The following is a 21218-nucleotide window of genomic DNA, read 5'->3' as shown; positions in this document are numbered from 1 at the left end:
AGGTACATTGAATGTATATTTGGAGAAAATAAGGGAAAAATAAGCAAAAATAGTGCAAATTGTATGGCGCCATAGCACTGTCCCCTGGCGTTATAGAGCCACAGATGGGAGGAGAGGGTGCTATAGCGCCCAGAAAGGCACTATAGCGCCAATAACTTCCCTTTTAAAAGATTCATTAAATTTGACTGAATTTTGAAGGGGTGTTTTAAGCAATGGTTATTTTCAGAGATCTATTAATATGGACAAAAATTGAACAAAAAAGAAGACTTTTTGGCAGCATTTAAAGGTTTTAGGAAGTCCCACTTATGTGTTTTGGTGTATATTTTAGCGTGTTTTGTGTTGTAAGAGTAAGAGTTTGGAGATTTCTTCAAGGAGACTGCAAAATTTGTGTTGGGGAGAAGACATAAGGTACTTTGTATTTGTGTTTAAGTTTTTTATTTCTAAGACTTGGATCTCAATACTAATTTGGTGTTTTTATTTTATTCTTCATAATTTCTGAGTAGTTCACTTTCTTTCTCCTTGCTCTTTAGAATTAATCTTGTGGGATGAGGATGATTTAAGGATTTCTTTTTAGTTTTAAAAATTGTGATGACATTTTCATCGATTCTTCATTGACTTTACAAATTGGTCATTTGTGAGGTTAAAACTCGTTGAGAAACCTAAAGACCCGAGAGGGTTATGATTTCACCCAACTAGTGAGGTCACACTTCATTCTTGGGAGAGTCGTTGCAATCACCTAAGGAGGAGTGAAAATAGATAGGGAGATAAGTTTTGATGGGCGTAAAATTAATGTTTCTAGGGTGACAGATTGGATTATTTTTTATATTCGGTTTAGAGTTTCGATTGTAAGGGTCTCTAGTAGGTCCTATAGAGAGGGCACGGTGGGGAATCTAGAAGTGAGAAGAAGTGAGAGGCCAGGATCTACTCAGCACTACTATACAAGCTGGTGAAAAACTTTAAACCGAATATATAGCCAATGTTCTTTGATAGCACTAGGAGGGGTTAAAGAATAGAAATGCTCCTATTTGTCACAATACATCATCATATTATTAATCATTCAAATCCTACATATATTAATATCTCATTGCAAGGGAAAAGATCTTTACATATTATTCAAACTCGTTAGAATTACTTTTATTAAACTTTTGAATAGAGTTGTTTCTATTTGCTTTAATTTAGTCTTAACCTTTTTTATCATTTCATTTTCATTTAAATCTGTAATTTAAATAGAATTTGCTTTTGAGTTTAGCAATTCAATTTAATTAGTTCAACTATCCGCATGGGTTAAGGAAAATCTTATATTACTTGAAACGATACGTATACTTGCGTAGTACCTCTACTGTGAAGTTTTATTATTTATTTTCCATATCATTTTATTTATTCACTCTAGCCATTGAATATAATTTGGGTCAAGTTTTTGGCAATAATTTAGAGATTAAAAATACATGTAATTGCGGGTCGGGTCAAGGGGATCTTGAGCCTATGAGTGAAGGTTGAGGGATTTTATTCATGTTATCATTACCAAAAACGATGTCAATAAAGGAATTCCCAATACATCTGGTGTATTGATTAAAGTATATAACACGTATTGGTGTTTACCAAAACAACTAGAGCCAAGATAAGCCTTGAATTATGTTATTCAAAAATTCATCTTGGATTAGGTTTTGATTGGAATTTGATTTGGAAAATAATTTTATATTTGATTTAGAGTTTGGTAAAGGCTTGGAGGTTTAGTGTATGCCAAAACTTAGTACAATTATAGCTAAAAGGTCTAAACTACAATCTTCTAAAGATAGACTCAACTATAATTTATCAAATGAGGTGACAACCATCACCCCAAATCCTAGTTCTCATTTTTTGTCGAAGGCAACTTTCACGAATCCCGCACAACTCAACATTTGTTCTAGAGCTTTAGCAAATAACACATTAATGGTGAGTACATTATTAACATTTAAAATCTCAGACATCTATTGGCCTCTCTTATGCTTCTTGAGTCTCCAAGAAAGGGTGGCGGTGGTCTCCCTTGTCCTATCAGAGGAGACGATGCATGTTTTCTTATGGTTTGCTCGACAACTTTGCTCTCTATCCTATGGGTATCTTTCACATACATGTCAATCCTTGCTTTAATGGCTTGACACTGCTCCACCTTCTGATCCCTTAGTTTCACTTTGGTGTTACTAGAGAGCATCCCTCGGAGTATATTACTCATTTAGTTTGCCAACTATCTAATTTGATTTTCAATATTCCTTATGGCTCTAGCTTTGCTCTTTAATTGGCTCTCCAATTGTAATAGAATCTCCTCAAAAGATGGTCTCTTTAATTTGGTTAGGAGTTGGAGGTGAAGGATATTTTTATTCAATGTGGAGCCCCCTAGCGAATGAAAATGGCCCTCTTCTTTATTGAGGGGAAGAGATGGTGGCTGCACTACTGCAACAGGAAGAGGGAGTAATTATCCTCCCAAAGATCAAATTGACCTTAGAGAATACATTTATTTTATTACTCTTAAAAATGAAAGTGGTGAATCATCAAGGACAATTCATACACAAAACTCTACAGGAAGTGTTGAGAACTACTTCCAGTGAATCAGCATAATTTGCGAAAAAAATAAAACAAAATATTCTAAAAATAAATCTAAAAGATAGTCATATCATAACTACTAATTTCTTAATTGAAAGATATTTTGGAAAAACTCCCTTTCCAACTAAATAGCATTACACACCTGAGAGGTCTATAAAATTTTTTTTTTAATTCAATTTAAATATGTGAAAATTACCCATAGTTATTATGATACAAATCGATAAATTATATATAACAAATGTGATATACATAATATTAGACATCATAAAGATTGAGGGTTAAGGGTAGAATAATAATTATATCCTTAAATCTCCAAAATAGGATATCAATGAATTACTGGAACTATGTAAATATCATGATGAAGACATTTTTCTTATAATACTAAGAGAAAAAACTCTTGGATGTTTATTATTAATAATGAAATATTTTCAAAAAATATTTCAGGATGGATCTTCTGAAGGCAAAAATACTTCGTTGCAGTGTTGGGAATATTGCCCAATATTATAAAAGGCAAATATGATAGATGGGTGGAATTATACCCAAAAATATGATCCATTTCAAATGAAAGTGTGGCTCAAGGATAATGTCTGATGCACTTCTTCATAGATTGTCATATCACTTTGATTTATTCCTGACTTGTAATTATATGAAAAAATCAATTCAATTTACCTTGTCCTCAAATGGAATTCTTGTTAAAATAATAGCCTTAAATTAATAAGGAGGAAAAATTAAGGATAATTAATACTATTTAGCAAGCTTATGAGGCAGCCCATCTCCTCCCTGGAAATTTCATAGAATCTTTTTTCTCTATGATATTCATTGGATTCAATAGAAAATATCCTCATAAAACTACAAATCAAATTAAGAAAGAACATTATAAAACCGGGATCGATAGTTTTAGAAGATATTTCAAAATCTAATGATACAAATGAATAGTGATGATGAATCTATGGTCGACTCAGAAGATTGGGTCGATGAAGAATTAGCCCATGTAATTGCCAAACACCCATGTGCCCAGATGCCAAAGCCAATGCTAGGATCCTCTCAAGATGCGAGAGAATTCTAGAAGTAGATAAGAGTTAATGGTGGGGGCCACCTACTCAGAAACATCAGAGACCACTTACCACTAAAAGGAATCTTTTTTATGCCCCGCTAATTTAAAAAAAACTCAAATATTGTACTTTTATTCATTTGCTTTTTCAAATGCATTATCAGGTTGTCATCCTCTTTATACTATGTTTAATTAAGTTTGGAGCTTGCCCTCTGCTATATATAGGGCATTTGTATTATGTATTGGTGTGCAAATTTAGAACAAATTTAGAAGTCTTCCCCCGGCATCTATAGTGACCTTCCACTCTGTATGTTTTTATATTAATAAAATTTTTTGTTAATATTATATAGCTCTATTTTTTATTTTCCAAAATAACTTTTAGTTTTCGATGAATTATGAAATAAAAAGTAAATGCAAGGAAATACTAATTAAAGATTTCCACAAACTAAAATATTCTCAATATAAAGATTGGTAAAGAATAGCTACCACAATTAAAGGAAGAGAAATTAACCTTGAAATATTCTTTGGACATTTAATACATAAAAATAGACATGGTAAACCAACTTTTTTATTCATATTATGGTTTATTGAGGAATAATCCAAAAAATTGAATTTATCCATGATTAATAGATATATCTAAGTAACTATTTTAAATTTAATGTAAAAAAGTGACAATTACTCGCTCATTTAAGATTGTTTTACTTCAATTTGATAGTAATTAGATTACATTAACATTAGTGAGTTTAGTTTCAATTTCAAGCCACTTCTGATATTCAAGTTGATTTTGGTGAATTTTAAGCTGGTTCTAGTCCAACCGAAGCCACGCCTCACCAAACCATGCAAGAGCTAAACCGATGGATACTTGGGCCAAACCAAGGGATCGCTTTGATAAAACCTAGGTCTGCTAAGAGATAAAACCTAGGTCTGCTAAGATAAGTTGGGTTCCAAGATAAAATCCTATAGCTAGATAGGATTGTCCAAACAGAATATTGATCAAAAATGAGGTTAACATACTTGAATCCAAGATGGGCAAAAAAGAGACTCTTAGTGAATACTAATAAAAATGTAATTGACTCAAGTGTTTTTCACAAAGAAGTCTTATTTATAATAAAAAATGATATTTTAATTGACGGATTAAAACATTATTTACTAGGTATTAGTCAACTATACGACAAAATTTTGGGTTTTAAGTTTATTAAATTGGAACACAAAACTATTTTTGAAGAAATTTGTGGGAATATTATTTATCTTGATTTGGATATGGCCGAAGTGGGACGCAGGGCTCGTCCGCGGCCGGCGTTTAACGAAAAATGTGTCGTGACGCTCTCCTGAACACGCTCCCAAACAGCAGCAGATCGTGGCCGTTCCCCGCGACACTCTCCCGACGCGGTGCCGACGCGGTCATGGATAGGGGTGTAAATGAACCGAACACGAACAAACAGAGCTTGTGTTTGTGTTCTGTTCGTTTGAAATTTAGTTCGTTTGAAATAAGCTCGTGTTCAAAATTGTTCGTGAAGTCACTGTTCGTGTTTGTTTCTTAACGAACGAACCGAACACGAGATGTTCGCGAACGACGAGCCATTTTGACATCCCTAATATTAATATATATAAATAATATATTATATTAATTATATAACTTATATTATATAAATATATAATATCTATATTAGTATATTATTAATATAGTATATTAACATACTATTATTATTAATTTATTATATATTATAATTTATAAAATTTAATTTTTTAAAATATCATAAATTTTTCATATTATATTAATTTTTTTTATATTTCGAACAATAACAATTCAAACACGAACGAACGCCGAACGAAAAAAATTTGTTCACTTTCATCTCGTTTGATTATCAAACGAATTGAACACTTCGTTTAACTAATCGAACGAAAAAAAAATTATTTACATTCATCTCGTTTACTTATCGAACGAATCGAACACGAACTCATTGACGAGCCGAACACGAACTGCTCGCGAACAAAAAGCTTTTTTTGACAGCCCTAGTTACGGAGCCTAAATCTCTATTACTTTTTTTTTTTTTCTTTTAACAACTAAAAAAGAAAGTGATTAATTACACATTAAACCTTCGTCAGATGTCAAAAGAAAAACAAATAATTTACTAGACTAACAAACTCTTCCCTGAAACACAACTATTCTGAAGCTTCTTCCTTTGCCCTCCAACCGCGCCTCCCATTTGCGACAATGCGGCTGCCCTTCAATTCTCCTCAACTGAAGCTCAAACGAAAAGCAATCATTGCTCCCAATCACCCTCCTCCACCCCTCCACTATATACAACCCGTCATAGAAAAACACATACGCCGTATCCCTCTTGAACTCCCTGCCTCCTGAACTCCCTGATTCCATATATCACCCTCACCGGCTTCCTCGCCTCCACACATCTCTTCATCGCCAGATTCCCCTTCTCCATCTTTTGATCCCTCGGCTCCGCCCACCTCCCCCCATACCCTCCCATGCCGCTGTACGAAAGCAACCCATCCGATAAGTTCCAGCTATCCATGTACTTACCGGAGACCACGATGCTGGTGGCCAGACCGGAGTTGGTATCGTAGTCAATACCATTCTCCCTTGGTCAGTGCAGGCGGACTATGGCGAGTTCAATGCGGTAGAAGAACTCGTCCCCAACTTCCACTCCCGGTACGGTGCCTAAGAGCGCCGGTGGCGGTTGGAGCGGCAAACCGGCCCTGGGCCTTGAGGATCTCGGCTGCCTTGAGGTCGACACGTCGGATTGGCTTGATCGCCGCGAGGCATGGATCGGAACGTAGAGAGAGATGGCGGCAGACGGAGCGGAACAGGCGGAGCGTGCGGTGGATGGTATTGCTTGCCTCGGACTGTTGGCTTTCCTGCCGCCGCTTGATCGACGGAGTGGGGCGGCGCATGGATGACGAGAGGACGTAAGGGATTTCGATCTGTATATATATATATTCTTGATTGAGATTTTTTATGGAAAATCCAAAGTTGGGAATTTGATGCCAAATCTGATGTAATAATCTTCTCAAGTTACTCACCAATAGAAAAAAATTATAGGATTTTCAACCCAAAAAAAAAAAAAAAAGCTTTAGTATTTGAGGAATCCACTCATATTAGCTTTGATGGATCAAATCCTGTCACTCCACCTATACATACAAAATTGGAAGATGAAATCTTAAGACAACTAAAAAATTGGAATTATAGAAATAAAAAGTCAATAAAAATTGCTTCACAGGAAGTTAGCAATACTGCATTATATTTTTTAGTTGGGCCTGCTAATTAAAATAAGGCCTAAATTACAACATTTTGAATTAGTGCCATGCAAGTTGAATTAAATCAATTCCCTTGTCCAGAACTTCATAACAAAGTATAACTAAAACTATGTAATTATTTAAAAATAATTTGAATGAACTCCGAATGGTTTTAAAGAATAAAGCTAGAATAGTAGCCGCCAAAAGGTACAATCAAATAGAATGATTGAACTTTGAAGAAATCTTTGCCAATAGTCTTACTAGAAGCTATCCAACTATTATTAGCTTTTTTCATCCTTTAAAGGTTTTAAGTTGTATCAAATTAGCGTTAACAGATATTTCTTGAATGGTGCAATTGAGAAGGATATGTATACTAAACAACCTCATGGGTTTGAAAGTTCAACACATCAAGATCATGTGTACAAATTAAAAAGAGTGCTTTATGAACTTTAAAAAACACCCCACACTTGTTATGATAGTCTTTAGTTCGTTTATTGTACAAAAATTCTTTGAAAAAGGTTTATAAATTACATTATCTATAAAAAATACTAATAATGATAGTTAATGGTTCAAGTATATGTGGATAATAACTTGTTTGGTTCAACCAAAAAAAAGAAAAAAAAAAGACTTGATGAATTTGCCTTCATTATTAGTAAAGAATTTGAAATGAGTGCTAGGAGAATTGACTCATTTTTCAAGCTTAAATCCTGACAAAAAAATATGAAATATTTTTTAGTCAAACAGAATAAACTAAAGAATTAATTAAAAAGTTTGGCGTAGAAGGTTGTAAGAGTGAAAACACCCCCATGAGTCTTACAACTTAATTAGATAACGATCTAATAAAAACCCATGAACTTAAAAAATATAGAGGGGTGACTAGTTCATTGTTTTATTTAACAACTAGTTGTCCTGATATTATGCTTAATGTGTGCTTATGTGCACGTTTTCAATCCAATGCTATGGAGTCACACTAAGCTACAGTGAAAAAAATTATCAGTTACCCTATAAGAACTCATGCATTAAGAATTTGGCAGCCTATCAATAATATAACTTTTGACTTAGTTGGTTACTTAGATTCAAATTTTTTTTGGATGTATTACAGATTGAAAGAGCACATCAGGAAGATGTCAATTCATAAGATATTCCTTAGTTCCATGGTTTAGTAGAAAATAAAACTCAACGGCCTTACCACAGCACACATGGAATACACTATTGCATGAAGTTTTGTTGCCCAAATTTTATGGTTGACGCATTTTTTTTTCTTTTTTGATTTTGGCTTAAAAATGAGAGACATACCTATAATGTGCAATAATATAAGTGTTATATATTTTAAAAAAGATCATATAAAACGTTCTACGACAAAACATATTGATATTCATCATTGTTTTATTAGAAATCATGTGTCTAAGGGAGACGTTGATATATAATTTATTGAATTTAAAATTGATCAGTAGATCTATTCACAAATATATTTAGCCCTGGTAGATTTGGGTCACTATAAAGGGTTGGCATAATTGATTTGAAGGCATCGAATTGTCCCACAACAACTATTACAACTTTTGCTTCCAAATACTTTAAATGTTTGATAAAAGGGGAAAAAAGGCATATTGGCATATATGACTTCTAATTTATACATGCACAAATTCCGAATGAGATACTTTAAATATATAGCTGGCATGCATGAAGTTTTGTGCATGCACAAATACATGCGCAAATTCCGAATGATAGCTCTTTCATTTTAAATATATATTGTTAAAAGATGATGAGTTAGCAAGTGATATATATTAGGATAAAAATGATGAAGAAGCTTAATTTAAAGGTTAGAAATTGATTTTTATGTAAATAGTGCATGTTATTTTATTTAAATATTTTTTTGAGTGTAGCGAGTATGGCTAATTTTACTACAAGTCAAAAAATTAGTGAAGGGATCAACAGAAAGATGTTATGTATTAAATTTTCTACCATTGATCATTGAGTCTATGTCTTCAAAGGTTAATTATATTGGATGTGACTGTTAGAAAAACTTAGTATCTTATTTAAAAAAATTCCAAATGAGTGCTAACATGTCCTTAAGCAGGAGAAGCTTACAAACTCTTGACCTTTAATAACTGACATTCACTTCAAAATTATAAAATGTTTGATATGGTATATATACAAATGAATTTGATCTTTTGTAGGTTATTCTAAGGATAAAAAATGACATCCATCCACCTTATAGAGAACCAAAGTGAGCTAATATCATTTGCAACCTATTATGTAGAAAGTGGTTAAGAAGATTATACAATCTATGCTACAAGATCCTTAGCAACAAGACAGTGTGAGCTGAATTCAAGCATGTATGATTTTTTGTATGTTGATTAAAAGTTATTATGATGTTTTGGTTTAATGGAAGATGTGTAACACCATTATATAAAATATTGGTAGAATTATTATATATTCATGCTAAATTGATCAAAAGATAATTATTATTAAAAATATTAAATTAATATATTCATTTTGAGCTACTTGTGCTATTTAGGTTTTGATTCCGTGAGATTATTCTTTTTTTTTTTGTGAAAATCCTCATGATGTTATCTATGATCTTGATTCTGTATCTCTTACAAATATAGAAAATAAAGAATCAAACATATATGCCGAACATTCCTTTGCAATTTTTCTTTGTCACAAAAGATTACCATAATGCCTAATTTTTAGCAATTATTATAGCTATTTGTGACCACTATTTTGTGGCAATTACTCATCATAATTAATATTTGCAATAGGATATGTTTATTTCAAATTATTTACAACATACAAATTAAAGACAAGATGTGACCATTTTTAAAGCAAACAATAAAATCATAAAGCATTTATATTGCTATCGTAATAGTGCCATATAGCTACTATCTTGCAGACTAAAAAGGAGTGGGCAACAAATCCTTAACAATAGAAGATGAATGTCTATCTTAAGTGCATAACACCATAATGGTTACATTCTTTCAGGATTTAGAAAATATCAATGCATATTCTATAAAAATTAGAAAAAAATTACTAAAATTGATCTCATAATGCTTATACAGACATCAAACTAAAAATCTATTAAATCTTAGAAGGTTCAAAGAAGTTATGTAGAACTCTTCCACCACTAGGAAGGATACTTATTAAGATACTTATAAGTTTAACCATGAAAGATATACAAGAAGACTCAAATATTTATAATACCATAAGTTGAAAAAGTAGAGGTTACATAAAGGTATTGACATATGTTCCAACTAACATCTGTTCATGATTATATGAGAGCTACTGCATTCCAAATAAAGATGTTTACATAAATTTTTTAACTATTCAATAAAAATTTTGTTGGTAGCCATTTATTTAGACATATAAAGATCATGTTTAATACACAAGCTCAAAGATTGACTATAATAGAGGAAGAATGAAAAGAATCATATGTTACAACTAATTATAAATAAAATTATGACATAACTACACACTTTAAGATTAGTATACGACCATTGATGTTGGTGTCTCCTGCACCTAGACCGAACGTTGCATCTGTGTCTTGTGCATGGCACAGAGCCGAACCAAGCAGTTCATCTTTCAGTTTATTTTCAAATTTCAGTATCACTCCTTTTATCATTCATTTTTTCTAGTCTTTTTCTACACATGTGTTATATTAGAGTTTATATTCTCAGTTTTTATCGTGTCTTCTATCAAGACAACCATCGACGTCATCAGTTTCTCCTTCTAGTATTGTGTCCAAGGGTGAGTGGTACTTCAGCTATATCTTGTTCCAAAGTGATGAGTATCCTCAACATTCCCTTCCTTTGCAATCCCTCTATTTGTGTTGTCATCGTAACTGTAGTAATCATCCAAGAGAATAGTGTTTGTGTTGTTCCTGTAGGCACTAGGCCTTCTTTCAGCCTTTCCCAACACATGTCACCTTATTGTCGCATGACATCCAATTATCAACCAAATAACTAGCCTCCTACCACCCAGCCGCCTCCTCCTTGCCCTCATCATCCTCTATTGCAACCGACAGACAACACCTATATTTGTTTCTTGCAGTCTAGTTTGTTGTCCCCCTCCTAAAACTCCATGTACCCCTACTGATACCTTCCAAAATTAACCCTGCTCCCTTTCCTTTGTACTGTCGCTACCTCTCAAACCCGTGCTCACCTTGTTGTCACCTCCATACATAAATTCCTATTTTTATATTGTTTTCATTATGTTGCCTAGCAGCACGGGCTTGCTTCTATCTCCATACCACAACCCAACAATCCTCGTGTTGTTGCTATTACCGCCTACTAGCACCTCTACCACCCTTTCGACCCCTTACCATTTTGTCCACTCCATGTGACCGACCACTACCATCCTTGGATTAACCCCTTATGGGGGCCTTTTGACCCCTTATGTGTCGTGTATATGATTATTTTTCCTTCTAAGTGTGTTCAGTTGTAATCATATACTTACTTATAGTAATAATATTTACCTTCATATTATTGTTTGAGTTAACTACAATATCGTTTAGTATCATAACTAGCCAAAGTCTAATCTTATCCTAGAGTTACCTCAATCCTCCACTACATAACACAAAAAATTTTCTTTCTTGCCATACATTTTCTTCCACTTACCCAAACTCAAACCCTAACCATGCATGATCGAGATGAAATGACACAATGTCGCTTATCTGAAATTTGCAAATTGATGTTTAGGAACTTTTTTCTGGAAATGGTGTAGCGAAAAATCCTCTAACTATAATAGAGGTTTACAAACTTCTAGAGGGGGAAATTCGAAAGGATCGCCCATAACCACAACAATGACTTGCCAGATCAAAATAATGAAGTAAATCTCTTCCACTAGACAAATTTTAGAGATCAAGAACTACTAACCCAAAGATTTGGCCTAAAATATCAGAGAAATCAGAAATTTGAAGCAAAGGTAGATAAGTTATATTTGATGAACATTTGGTTCCGCACGAGTTCATCGAGTAGCTCCAGACCATGAAACACATCTTTGAGTACCAGAAAGTCTCACATAACAGAATGGTGAAACTAGTTATCAACAAGTTAAGAAAATAGTGCATTTTTGTAATGAGAGACCTTGAAGATTCTTCGACAGCGTGAGGGAAGAGTATAATTACTACTTGTTCTAAGATGAAACAAGATATTTAAAATCACTGTATGCTCGCCGGATCTTACAGATAGAGTTCAATCTTAGGATCAGGTAGCCAAAGTACACCTAGGGAAACATCCAAGCTCAACTCTCCTGAGAAGAAATTAATTCTAAGTGGAGAATATGTGAAGCAAACTAGCATTCTCAAATCTGTCCCAGCCAGAAAATGCATCAAGTGCCACGATTTTGGGCATCATATATCATATTGCCCAATCAAGAGTACGATCTATTTCATCGAACAAGGAGCCATTAAAGAAATGAATAATGATACAGTAGATACTGAAGAACGTGAATACACAAAGGAGGAGTACCAACTATGAATTAATGAGGGACAGATGCATTGAATTATAGTGGAGACCACAAAAGAAACCTCAACAAGGTTAATATTAGTTGTTATAAGATAATGGGTGTTTATACAAACTTTGGCATTGTGGTGCTTCAAACTACCTTTTTACAAGGCATTGAGAGAAGCATCAATACGACTAATATGGGATGTCCAAAAAGGCCATGAGTTTGAGGAGTTGATACAAGACACAAGGCAACCTCAGATAAAGAAATTTTAGAATATATATATATATATATATATATATAAAGCTTATCACCTGAGTTGCCCCTACTGAAGAAGGTTTAACATATCATAGATGAGAAGCATTTGAGTTACTTTTAGAAGACCTTATAGGGTCATCTATGTATTAAATTTAGCTCATTAGTGTGCCCACTGATAGATGAACAGAGAGAAGGGATGACCTGCAGTGTTGGAAATCGTCTTATGGGCTTTGCAGGGAAGAACATCCTACAATGGGATCGAAGTCTTTCCAAATAAGAAGAAGAGGCATCTCTTGAGTGATTGCTATTGAGAAATTCCTAATCTGCTACAAATTTAAGTCCAGAGTTAATTTCTCCATACAAATTTTTGTATCGAATACTCCCTTTTGAGTACGATGAGAGTAAGAGCCAAATCACAGATTCAATGGCTCAAAGATTACTTTATAAAAATCTACATCGATATGCAACTTTGGTTTGGATTGTGCCAAAATAGGATGGATACTTATTCTATCAATATATGCGTTGGAATGAAAATGCCTATATAACTGACTTCTTAGGATATTATGTTATTTCTTCTAACTTCAATATGGTCAACCTCACACTATACAATGAGAAGATAGAAGCTTTAACGGATGAAATTGAAGCTCACCCATTTCTAGGAGACTGACATGGGCATCTTCGACAACCTGTACCTGATGCGGCATCTAGGTTGTGCAAACGATGCAGAGTCAAACCTAGCGGCTCCTCCTTTGATTTCTTTCCAATATCAAACTTTTTTTTTCCTTTTTTTCCTTCCTTTCTAGTCATTTCCTACATATGTGTTGTATTAGGGTTTGGATTCTTAACTTTTATCATGCCTGTTGTTGAGACAGTCGTTGATATCTCCGGTTTTCCCTTCTAGGGTTGTATCCAAGGGAGAGTGGTGCTCTTATAGTATCTCATTTTAAGATGGTGATTATCCTTGACTTTCCCTTCCTCTGCAACCATCTCTTTGTTGTTGTCGTCATCGTACCTACTGCAATCACCCCAGAGAACAATGTGTTATTCTCTCCACCCTTCCCAACCACCCATCTTCTCACTGTCGAATACCAGCCAACCACCAACCAACTTACCAGCCTCCTGCCAACTAATCACCGCTTTCTTGCCATCCTCCCCCGCTATTGCCGCTAGACATCCCTTATGTTGTTTCCTACAGTCCACTTTGTTGTCCCCCTTCCAAAACTCAATGTATCATTGTTGACGCCTTCCAAAACCAACTATTCTCCCTTTCCTTTATGCTATCGCTCCCTCCCAATTATGTGTCCGCCTTAATGTAACCCCCAAATAGTAAATACTATTGTTCTATCATTGTTATTCCACTTTCTATCCGTCTGGTTTAGCTGCCTTCACCAAACTACAACTCCACTAGCAACCCCACAATCCACGTGATGTTGTTATTATCACCTATGGACACCCCTACCATCATTTTGGCCCCTTACCATGTCATCCACTCCACATAACCGACCACCACCATCTCTGGATCAACCCCATATGGGGCATCTGTGTGTCGTGTTTGTTGTTATTTTCTCTTTCAAAAGTGTTTGGTTGTAATCACATATTTACTTTCTTATTGTTATGTGGGTTAAATCAAACCAATCTTGATTATTTTAGCTTCATCTATGAATACTAAGTGGAGCACAAGATTTTCATAATGATTAAATTGATGACCTCTAACTTGGAGCTTTATTAGAAAAGGTGGTAGGGATGCTCTTTATAGAGAGGATGTATGGCCCAAGATAATATGGACCATTATTAAGTTAGATACCTAGTTTGTACTTGTCTTCTCAGAACAATAAGATAAATGCTATTATAAAGATGCTCTTATCTCTCTTGCTAGGGTGAGAGGGCAAGGTTGGAGTGTTCGTACGAGCATCTTAAAAACTGATGGGTGACTATCTTTTTGTGGCTATTAGGAGGAAGGGGTCAAGGTAAAAATTTGAAGTCGGTACAAAATCCTTTTTAACAATGATTTTTTTTTCTATGAAAGCATGTGCATTATGCGTCAATTATTATTTCTAATGCAAAGAGATTATAAGTATATATAACTTAGTACACACACTCTACCTTGAAATTCTCAACTCCAAAAAGTGATGGATTAGACATGATGAGAATAAATAAATAAATTGGATAAACTTATTAAATTTTGTTGGCACATTAAAGTTCTTTATAGCAAAAAGATATGATCAATCCTTTATCAGCTATTTGCTTTCTTTTCTGAAGACTTTATAAGGTTAAAAAGAAAATTCATGAACTCATAAATGTGAAACTAAATAAGATTAATAAAATCATGCTAGATTGGAATTAAATATAAAGCTCTCAATGCATTTTAATCATAGCACCATTTTGTATACAAGGCTAAGGTAAAGAGCCATTTTGTTATTACAGTAGAGTCAAGAAGGTTGCGGAGGAAGGAAAAATCGAGGATAGTTGTAATTTTTTTGCACCTTGTTCCTAGGTGCGACTATCCTAGATTTTTCAAATAAGTCTATATACAAGGCTAAGGTAACGAGCCTACTGTTATGATCCAATGGATGTAATGAGAGGATGAAAAGCTGAGGTAGTTGACAACTACAATAGATGGCATGTGCAGCTTATCATAACAGACTTAGGGTGTGTTTGAGGCATCTTTTTCACTTATTACCATTTTTAAAATGTTGTTAAAGGTCGTTTGGGGGTGTCATTCTCGTTACATTTTGTTGTCGATCGTTCGCGGAACAACGAAAGCTAGGACTGGGGGATGGTTTGACCTCCATTTAGCGTTTGTAATGTCAATGCTACCCCTCTACGTTTTCTCTATTTCCCTCTTTTCCCCACAAATACCCCTCGTTATGTTTCAGCTTCTCCCATCCATTTTCTGTCATTGGAGTTCTAAAAAAAACTCCCCATTCTCCTTCTCCTCTCCATTCGTTCTTGTTGTTGTCTAATGTCATTGACTCTTTTTGTATGTATATCATATACATCGATTGTTTGTTGTTGTGGTTTGATGGTTTGCGTTGGATCTTCTTTTCTCTACCTGCTTCTTAGTTTACCCGTTGATGCTTGGATGCCTTGGTGGTTGAGGTGGTATTTTGTTTTGGTGATTTGGTTGTTTTTTTTCTTTGTTGGTAACATTACACCCATACATTGGTTGTTTTGTTTATCTCTCCTTGAGTATGTAGATAACTTTTATGGAGACATAAAAGGGCAAAACAGTCTTTGTCATCAGAAAAAGTTGCAGCACAACAAATCTCCCAAGCAAACTCTTACTTCCCCATTAGCATCTTTCTAACAACTTCTGAGGAGCTACTTCTTGGACAAGCAGTAGCCACCCCAAATGCATCCCACGAATGTCAACATAAGTATAACAAACTTCTTCATTCATTTAGTCATTAAGATTAGGAGAGTGAGAAAATTGAGTTCAAAGGAGCTCAATGTATATCTGTCCAACTTATGTTTGAAATTATTCTTGAATCAGCTGATCTGAATTCGATCCAGATTTTAAATATAATAAATAAATAAATAATGAGCAAAGCATAACTTCATGAACCAATCAACTAAAAAAGCTTTTATGTATGTATGTGTGCATGTATGTATGTATGTATGTATGTATATGTATATATATATATATATATATATATATATATTGAAAGCCCAAAGAGGCTAATATATTAAGTAGAAAGAAAGAAATAGATACAAAGTGTGGGAGGGCTCAAACATGGCTCCCTGCCCACTTAAAAACCACAAATGATTCCAAAACTAGAAAAAACAGAAAGATACATTAGATACTTAAATAAAAAACCTAATAGTATCAAAATACATAGTATCAGGTGGCTAGAGAGCGAACCAATTTGGTCTTGCCTCTGCCTCTAGTTATAGGAAAGGAGCAAGATAGTAAGATGGTAAGATGATTGTCATTGCCAGAAGTAACCAATGTATCATCTGATATGTTCCCGAGCTGGAGTCTGCCTCCATTCTTCTTCTTCCTCCTAGAATAGACCTGTCATTTCTCTTCTGAAGAATAAGTTTGATGGGGTGGTAGAGCTGAAGCAGAAGGAATATCAACCATAGTACCCACAATAGGTTCTAGCTTATGTGTAGTATGAGTTGCCTCTACATCGGATACTTCCTGAAGAAGTGGAGCTGCGAGGGAGGCTCGATTATCAGTCTGAACACTTTCATTTGTAGGTAATAGTCCATCGGTATTATTTTCTATGGGGCCAACATGTGCCAACATCACATCCCTCTTAGTAACAGTAACAACAGTGTCATGAAAGGGGTCCTCAGGGGCAACATACACCACCTGTTTGGTAGTATCCTCCCCATGTGGAACTAAAATGTCCATAGCAGTGGGGTTAGACCCATTCTTATTCACTTGAACCTTAGTTTTCAAATTAGGATGGAGCTTGTAGCATTTATCAAGGATATGACCAAACATCTTACAATGGGTACAATATGGGGGTTTGTGTTCCAAGACGATCGCGGCGATGAAGATGAAGAAGATTTGAAGCAAGCAGATCGAGACGACAGCTCGACGCTAAAGTCTTCGCCTCTGCCGCTAGCACTGCTAACATGTCGACAGAGGATCATTTTGTTTTCTGCGATCGTCGACAACGACGTAGGGATTCTGTGGTTTCGTTAGCGCCAGCTTCTGCGTCGAGCGTCAACCTCGTTGAGTTGCAATGGTCAGCTCTGCAGCTCGTCGTTCTACGTCAGTTTTTGACGCTTCTTCTGTTCGTGTTTGCACCAGTACTTTTTCAGCCTGATCTTCTGCTTTGCTTCTGCACCTTTCTCTCCAGCCCGACACAAGTTTCTCACGCGCTTCATATTCTACTTTGTTATTTGTGCACGACTCTGTCAGGTGGTATGTCGATGGCACTTCCTTCTTCTTTTGTTGAACCGACAAAGGCTTCCTTTGCCCACGTGGTGGGAAACCCTCGGGTAGAGTCCGTGGTGGTATTTTCCTCAAATTATAAGGAATGTCGCGATGACACAGATGATTTTCCTTTTGTTAAGAAGGGAAGTAGGAAATGTAGGAAAGCAGCAATTTTTTTCTCTGACTCATAAATTTATACCTGATAAAAAAATTCAAGTTTGCTTTCATTAGAAAATTTCAGTGGGGACACCCACTTATGGAGGTTATCATAAAGAGTGTAGATGATTTTAAGCCAGTAGGCAAGTGGAATGTGGGACTTATGGATGTGAGACATGTGTTGATCCAACTAATAATGGCTGAAGTCTACACCAGAATTTTCTCCAAGAAATATCTTAATATCGCAAGAAAAGCTATGAAGTTACTCAAGTGGTCTCCTAATTTCAACCAAATCATGAATCTCTCACTGTGCCGGTATGATTTAGTTTACCTGGTCTCAAGATACATTTTTTCACCATTAGATTCTCTACTCTTATGGGGCCATCCTAGGGGATCCTTTGAAGCTAGATCTTCCTACTGTCAACCTAACCAGACCCTTGGTGGCCAGAATACTTGTGGAAAGGGATATTACTTTACCAGATCTTACTGAAGTCTGGCTGGGCACAACCAACAATGGATATATATATATATATGTGTGTGTGTGTGTGTGTGTGTGTGTGTGTGTGTGTGTGTGTGTGTGTGTGTGCGCGCGCCGCAAGCTGCGATACTCAAATCCGTTGGTCGGGCATCTGCTGTAAGTCCCCTTTGGTTTGGGGTTCAATTCCCCGATGGAGGGTGCAGTACTCGAATTGTTAGGTGCATCGGGGATGGTTGAGGCTCTTATAGTAGCCTCAGGCCATTCCTTTTTAAAAAATATTCCCCCTGGCGAAGGGTGTGATATTCGAATAGTTATACGCATCAGGGATGATCGGGGCTCGTATAAAAGCCTAAGGTCATTTATTTTTAATATATATATGATCAGTCCTCTCCTCTTATCTTTCGACTATTTCAAAAAATCTACTATTTATCATTTTCGGTTCTTAAATGTTTGGGCGAGACATGATGACTTTTTAAGATTAATTGCAGCTAATTGGCAGTGCGAGGAGGTGGGAAATGCTTGTTACATTCTTTGGAAATAACATAAAAGGGTGACTGCTGCTTTAAGGGCTTGGAATTGGGATGTATTTGGTGATGTTCATGCTAGAGTCAGAAAAGCCGAACAAAGGGTGAACATGCTTCAGGGTCTTGATGAGAACACCGATGACATCATACAAGAGTTACAGGATGCTAATAAAGAGTTCCTTGAAGCCTCTCTTTGGGAGGAGGAGTTGCTCCAACAAAAAGTGAGAGATACTCATTTTTCTCAGGGTGATAGAAACACCAAGTATTTCCACGCTTGTATTAATCAGAGAAGAGCTAATAACCTCATTGTGAGAATTAAAAACAATGACGGAAACTGGATTACTGGGGATGAGGACATTAAGGAGAATGTTGTTTAGTACTTCTCTAAATTATTTGAGTATCATGACACATCAGGCTCTATTGATGCCTCTTTATTTGATGATGTTCTTAATCATATGGGGGATATCGACCTTTGTGGCATTCCAACGGCTGAGGAAATTTACTCTATCCTTCTTGACATTAACTGTAATAAAGCTCCGGGACCTGATGGTTTCACTTCTGCTTTCTATATTAAATGTTGGACTATTGTAAAGGATCATGTGGTTTCGGCTATCCAGAGTTTCTTTAGAGGGGAAACCCTTGGCAATTATTTCTCTGCTGCTACTATAGTTCTCATCATTAAGAATACCCAAAAAAGCTTGTGGAATCATTTCAGACCAATCTCTTTAACATCTGTGATTTCTAAGGTGATTAGCAAGATTTTGGTCAACCGCCTACAACCCCACCTACACAAATTAATCTCTTTGAATCAATCTGCTTTTATTCAAGGGAGGGGGATTACTGATAATATTATGCTGGCTCAGGAGCTTATTCTTGATATTGATAAAAAATGTAGAGGAGGCAATATCGTTACTAAACTGGACATTCGCAAGACTTATGATTCTATTAGCTGGGAGTTTATTTTGAATATTCTTAAAGCCCATGGTTTCTCTCTGGAGTTTTGTAAGCTCATATCTTATTGGCTTCATTGCAACAAGTACAACATTCTTATAAATAGCCAATCTCGTGGCGTTTTTAATGTGGGTCGTGGGATTAAACAGGGTGACCATTTATCCCCGACCATTTTTATTCTCATTTTTTATTATCTCTCCAAAATGCTTAATATCCTTTTTAGGCAGAATTCAAAGCTGCAATATTCTCATAAGTCTAATATGATGGTATCTCATTTAGCCTATGCGGATGATATGATTCTTTTCTCTAATGCAAGCAAGTCCACGGTGAAGGAGATTCATAAGTTAATGGTTGATTTTAAGTCTGTTTTCGGCTTCTCTTTTAATGCTAGTAAATGCTACATATATTTGGGGAACACAATTAACCGTTCTAATACTTCCTGGATGGCTAATTATACGGGTTTCTCCCTCTCTACCATTCCACTTAAATATTTAGGGGTCTTTCTTCTTAAGGGCCGAAAAAGATGGATACAGTTTGACGAGGTTATAGAGAAGATTCGGAAAAGAATCTTGGACTGGAAAAATAATTTCCTATCCTTTGGAGGTCATATTACACTGCTTAGGAGCATCTTTCATTCTCTTCCGCTTTACACTCTTCACGTGCTCCAACCCAAGAAAAGTACTATTTTGAATCTTGAAAGGTGCTTTAATAAGTTTCTTTGGATGAGAAATCACTTTGGTAGAAGTTGGCTACCTTGGAAGGATGTTTGCAAACCTTTTAACGCTGGGGGTTTGGCTTTTAAATCCTTCCAACATATCGCTGATATTAATGTCTTTAAGCAATGATTTAATTTCAGGAAAAATGAGTCCTTATGGGCCAATTTCATGCATGGGAAATATTACCGCTTCTCTCATCCTGCTTTCATCACTTGGAGGCTTGGTAACTCCACCATGTGGAAGAGAATGCTTTTGGTTAGAGCCTGGGCGAAGAATTTCATTGGGATGTGGGTTCTGGAAATCTCTTCTTCTGGCATGACTGTTCGTCACATGTCTCTCTTCATTTGAGGGATACTACGTTTTCCAATCTCAAAGTGTCCGACACTTGGGTGGATGACCATTGGAATTTTCCTCTTCTTACTACTTTATTGGGGATGGAGGGAGCCACCTACATTTCCAACATTCCTATTGATCCTCATATGCATGATACTCCTGTGTTGAAATTACCCTTGGCTAGCTCTATTACCAAATCTATTTATGTTTCTTGGTATAGCTTTCGTAACACCCCTTGGGGTCAAGATGTGTGGAGTTGGGCTTTAACTACGTCAATGTCTTTTTTGGCTTGGCGCATATTTCACATAACTTTACCTTGTGATGACATCCTGAAAGGTTTGAGAATTGTCTCCAGCTGTTGCTTGTGTAATTCGGCGGAGGAAACTCTTGAGCATATCTTCTTTTTGTGACCTTTTTCTTTATACGTTTGGAAAAGGGCCGATTTGTGGTTTGGTAACATTATGACTCCGGCGAGGAACCTTTTGCTTACCTCTTTAAGGTGCAATCCGAAAATTAAGAGGAAAAACTTTTGGCAAATCTATCCTTATATTATTTGTTGATTCATATGGATGGCAAGGAATGACACTAT

The sequence above is a fragment of the Phalaenopsis equestris genome, unplaced genomic scaffold (assembly GCF_001263595.1).
Source record: "Phalaenopsis equestris unplaced genomic scaffold, ASM126359v1 Scaffold000545, whole genome shotgun sequence".
NCBI lineage: Eukaryota > Viridiplantae > Streptophyta > Magnoliopsida > Asparagales > Orchidaceae > Phalaenopsis > Phalaenopsis equestris.
The sequence above is the reverse complement of the archived record's forward strand: the minus strand, read 5'-3'. Positions refer to the sequence as shown.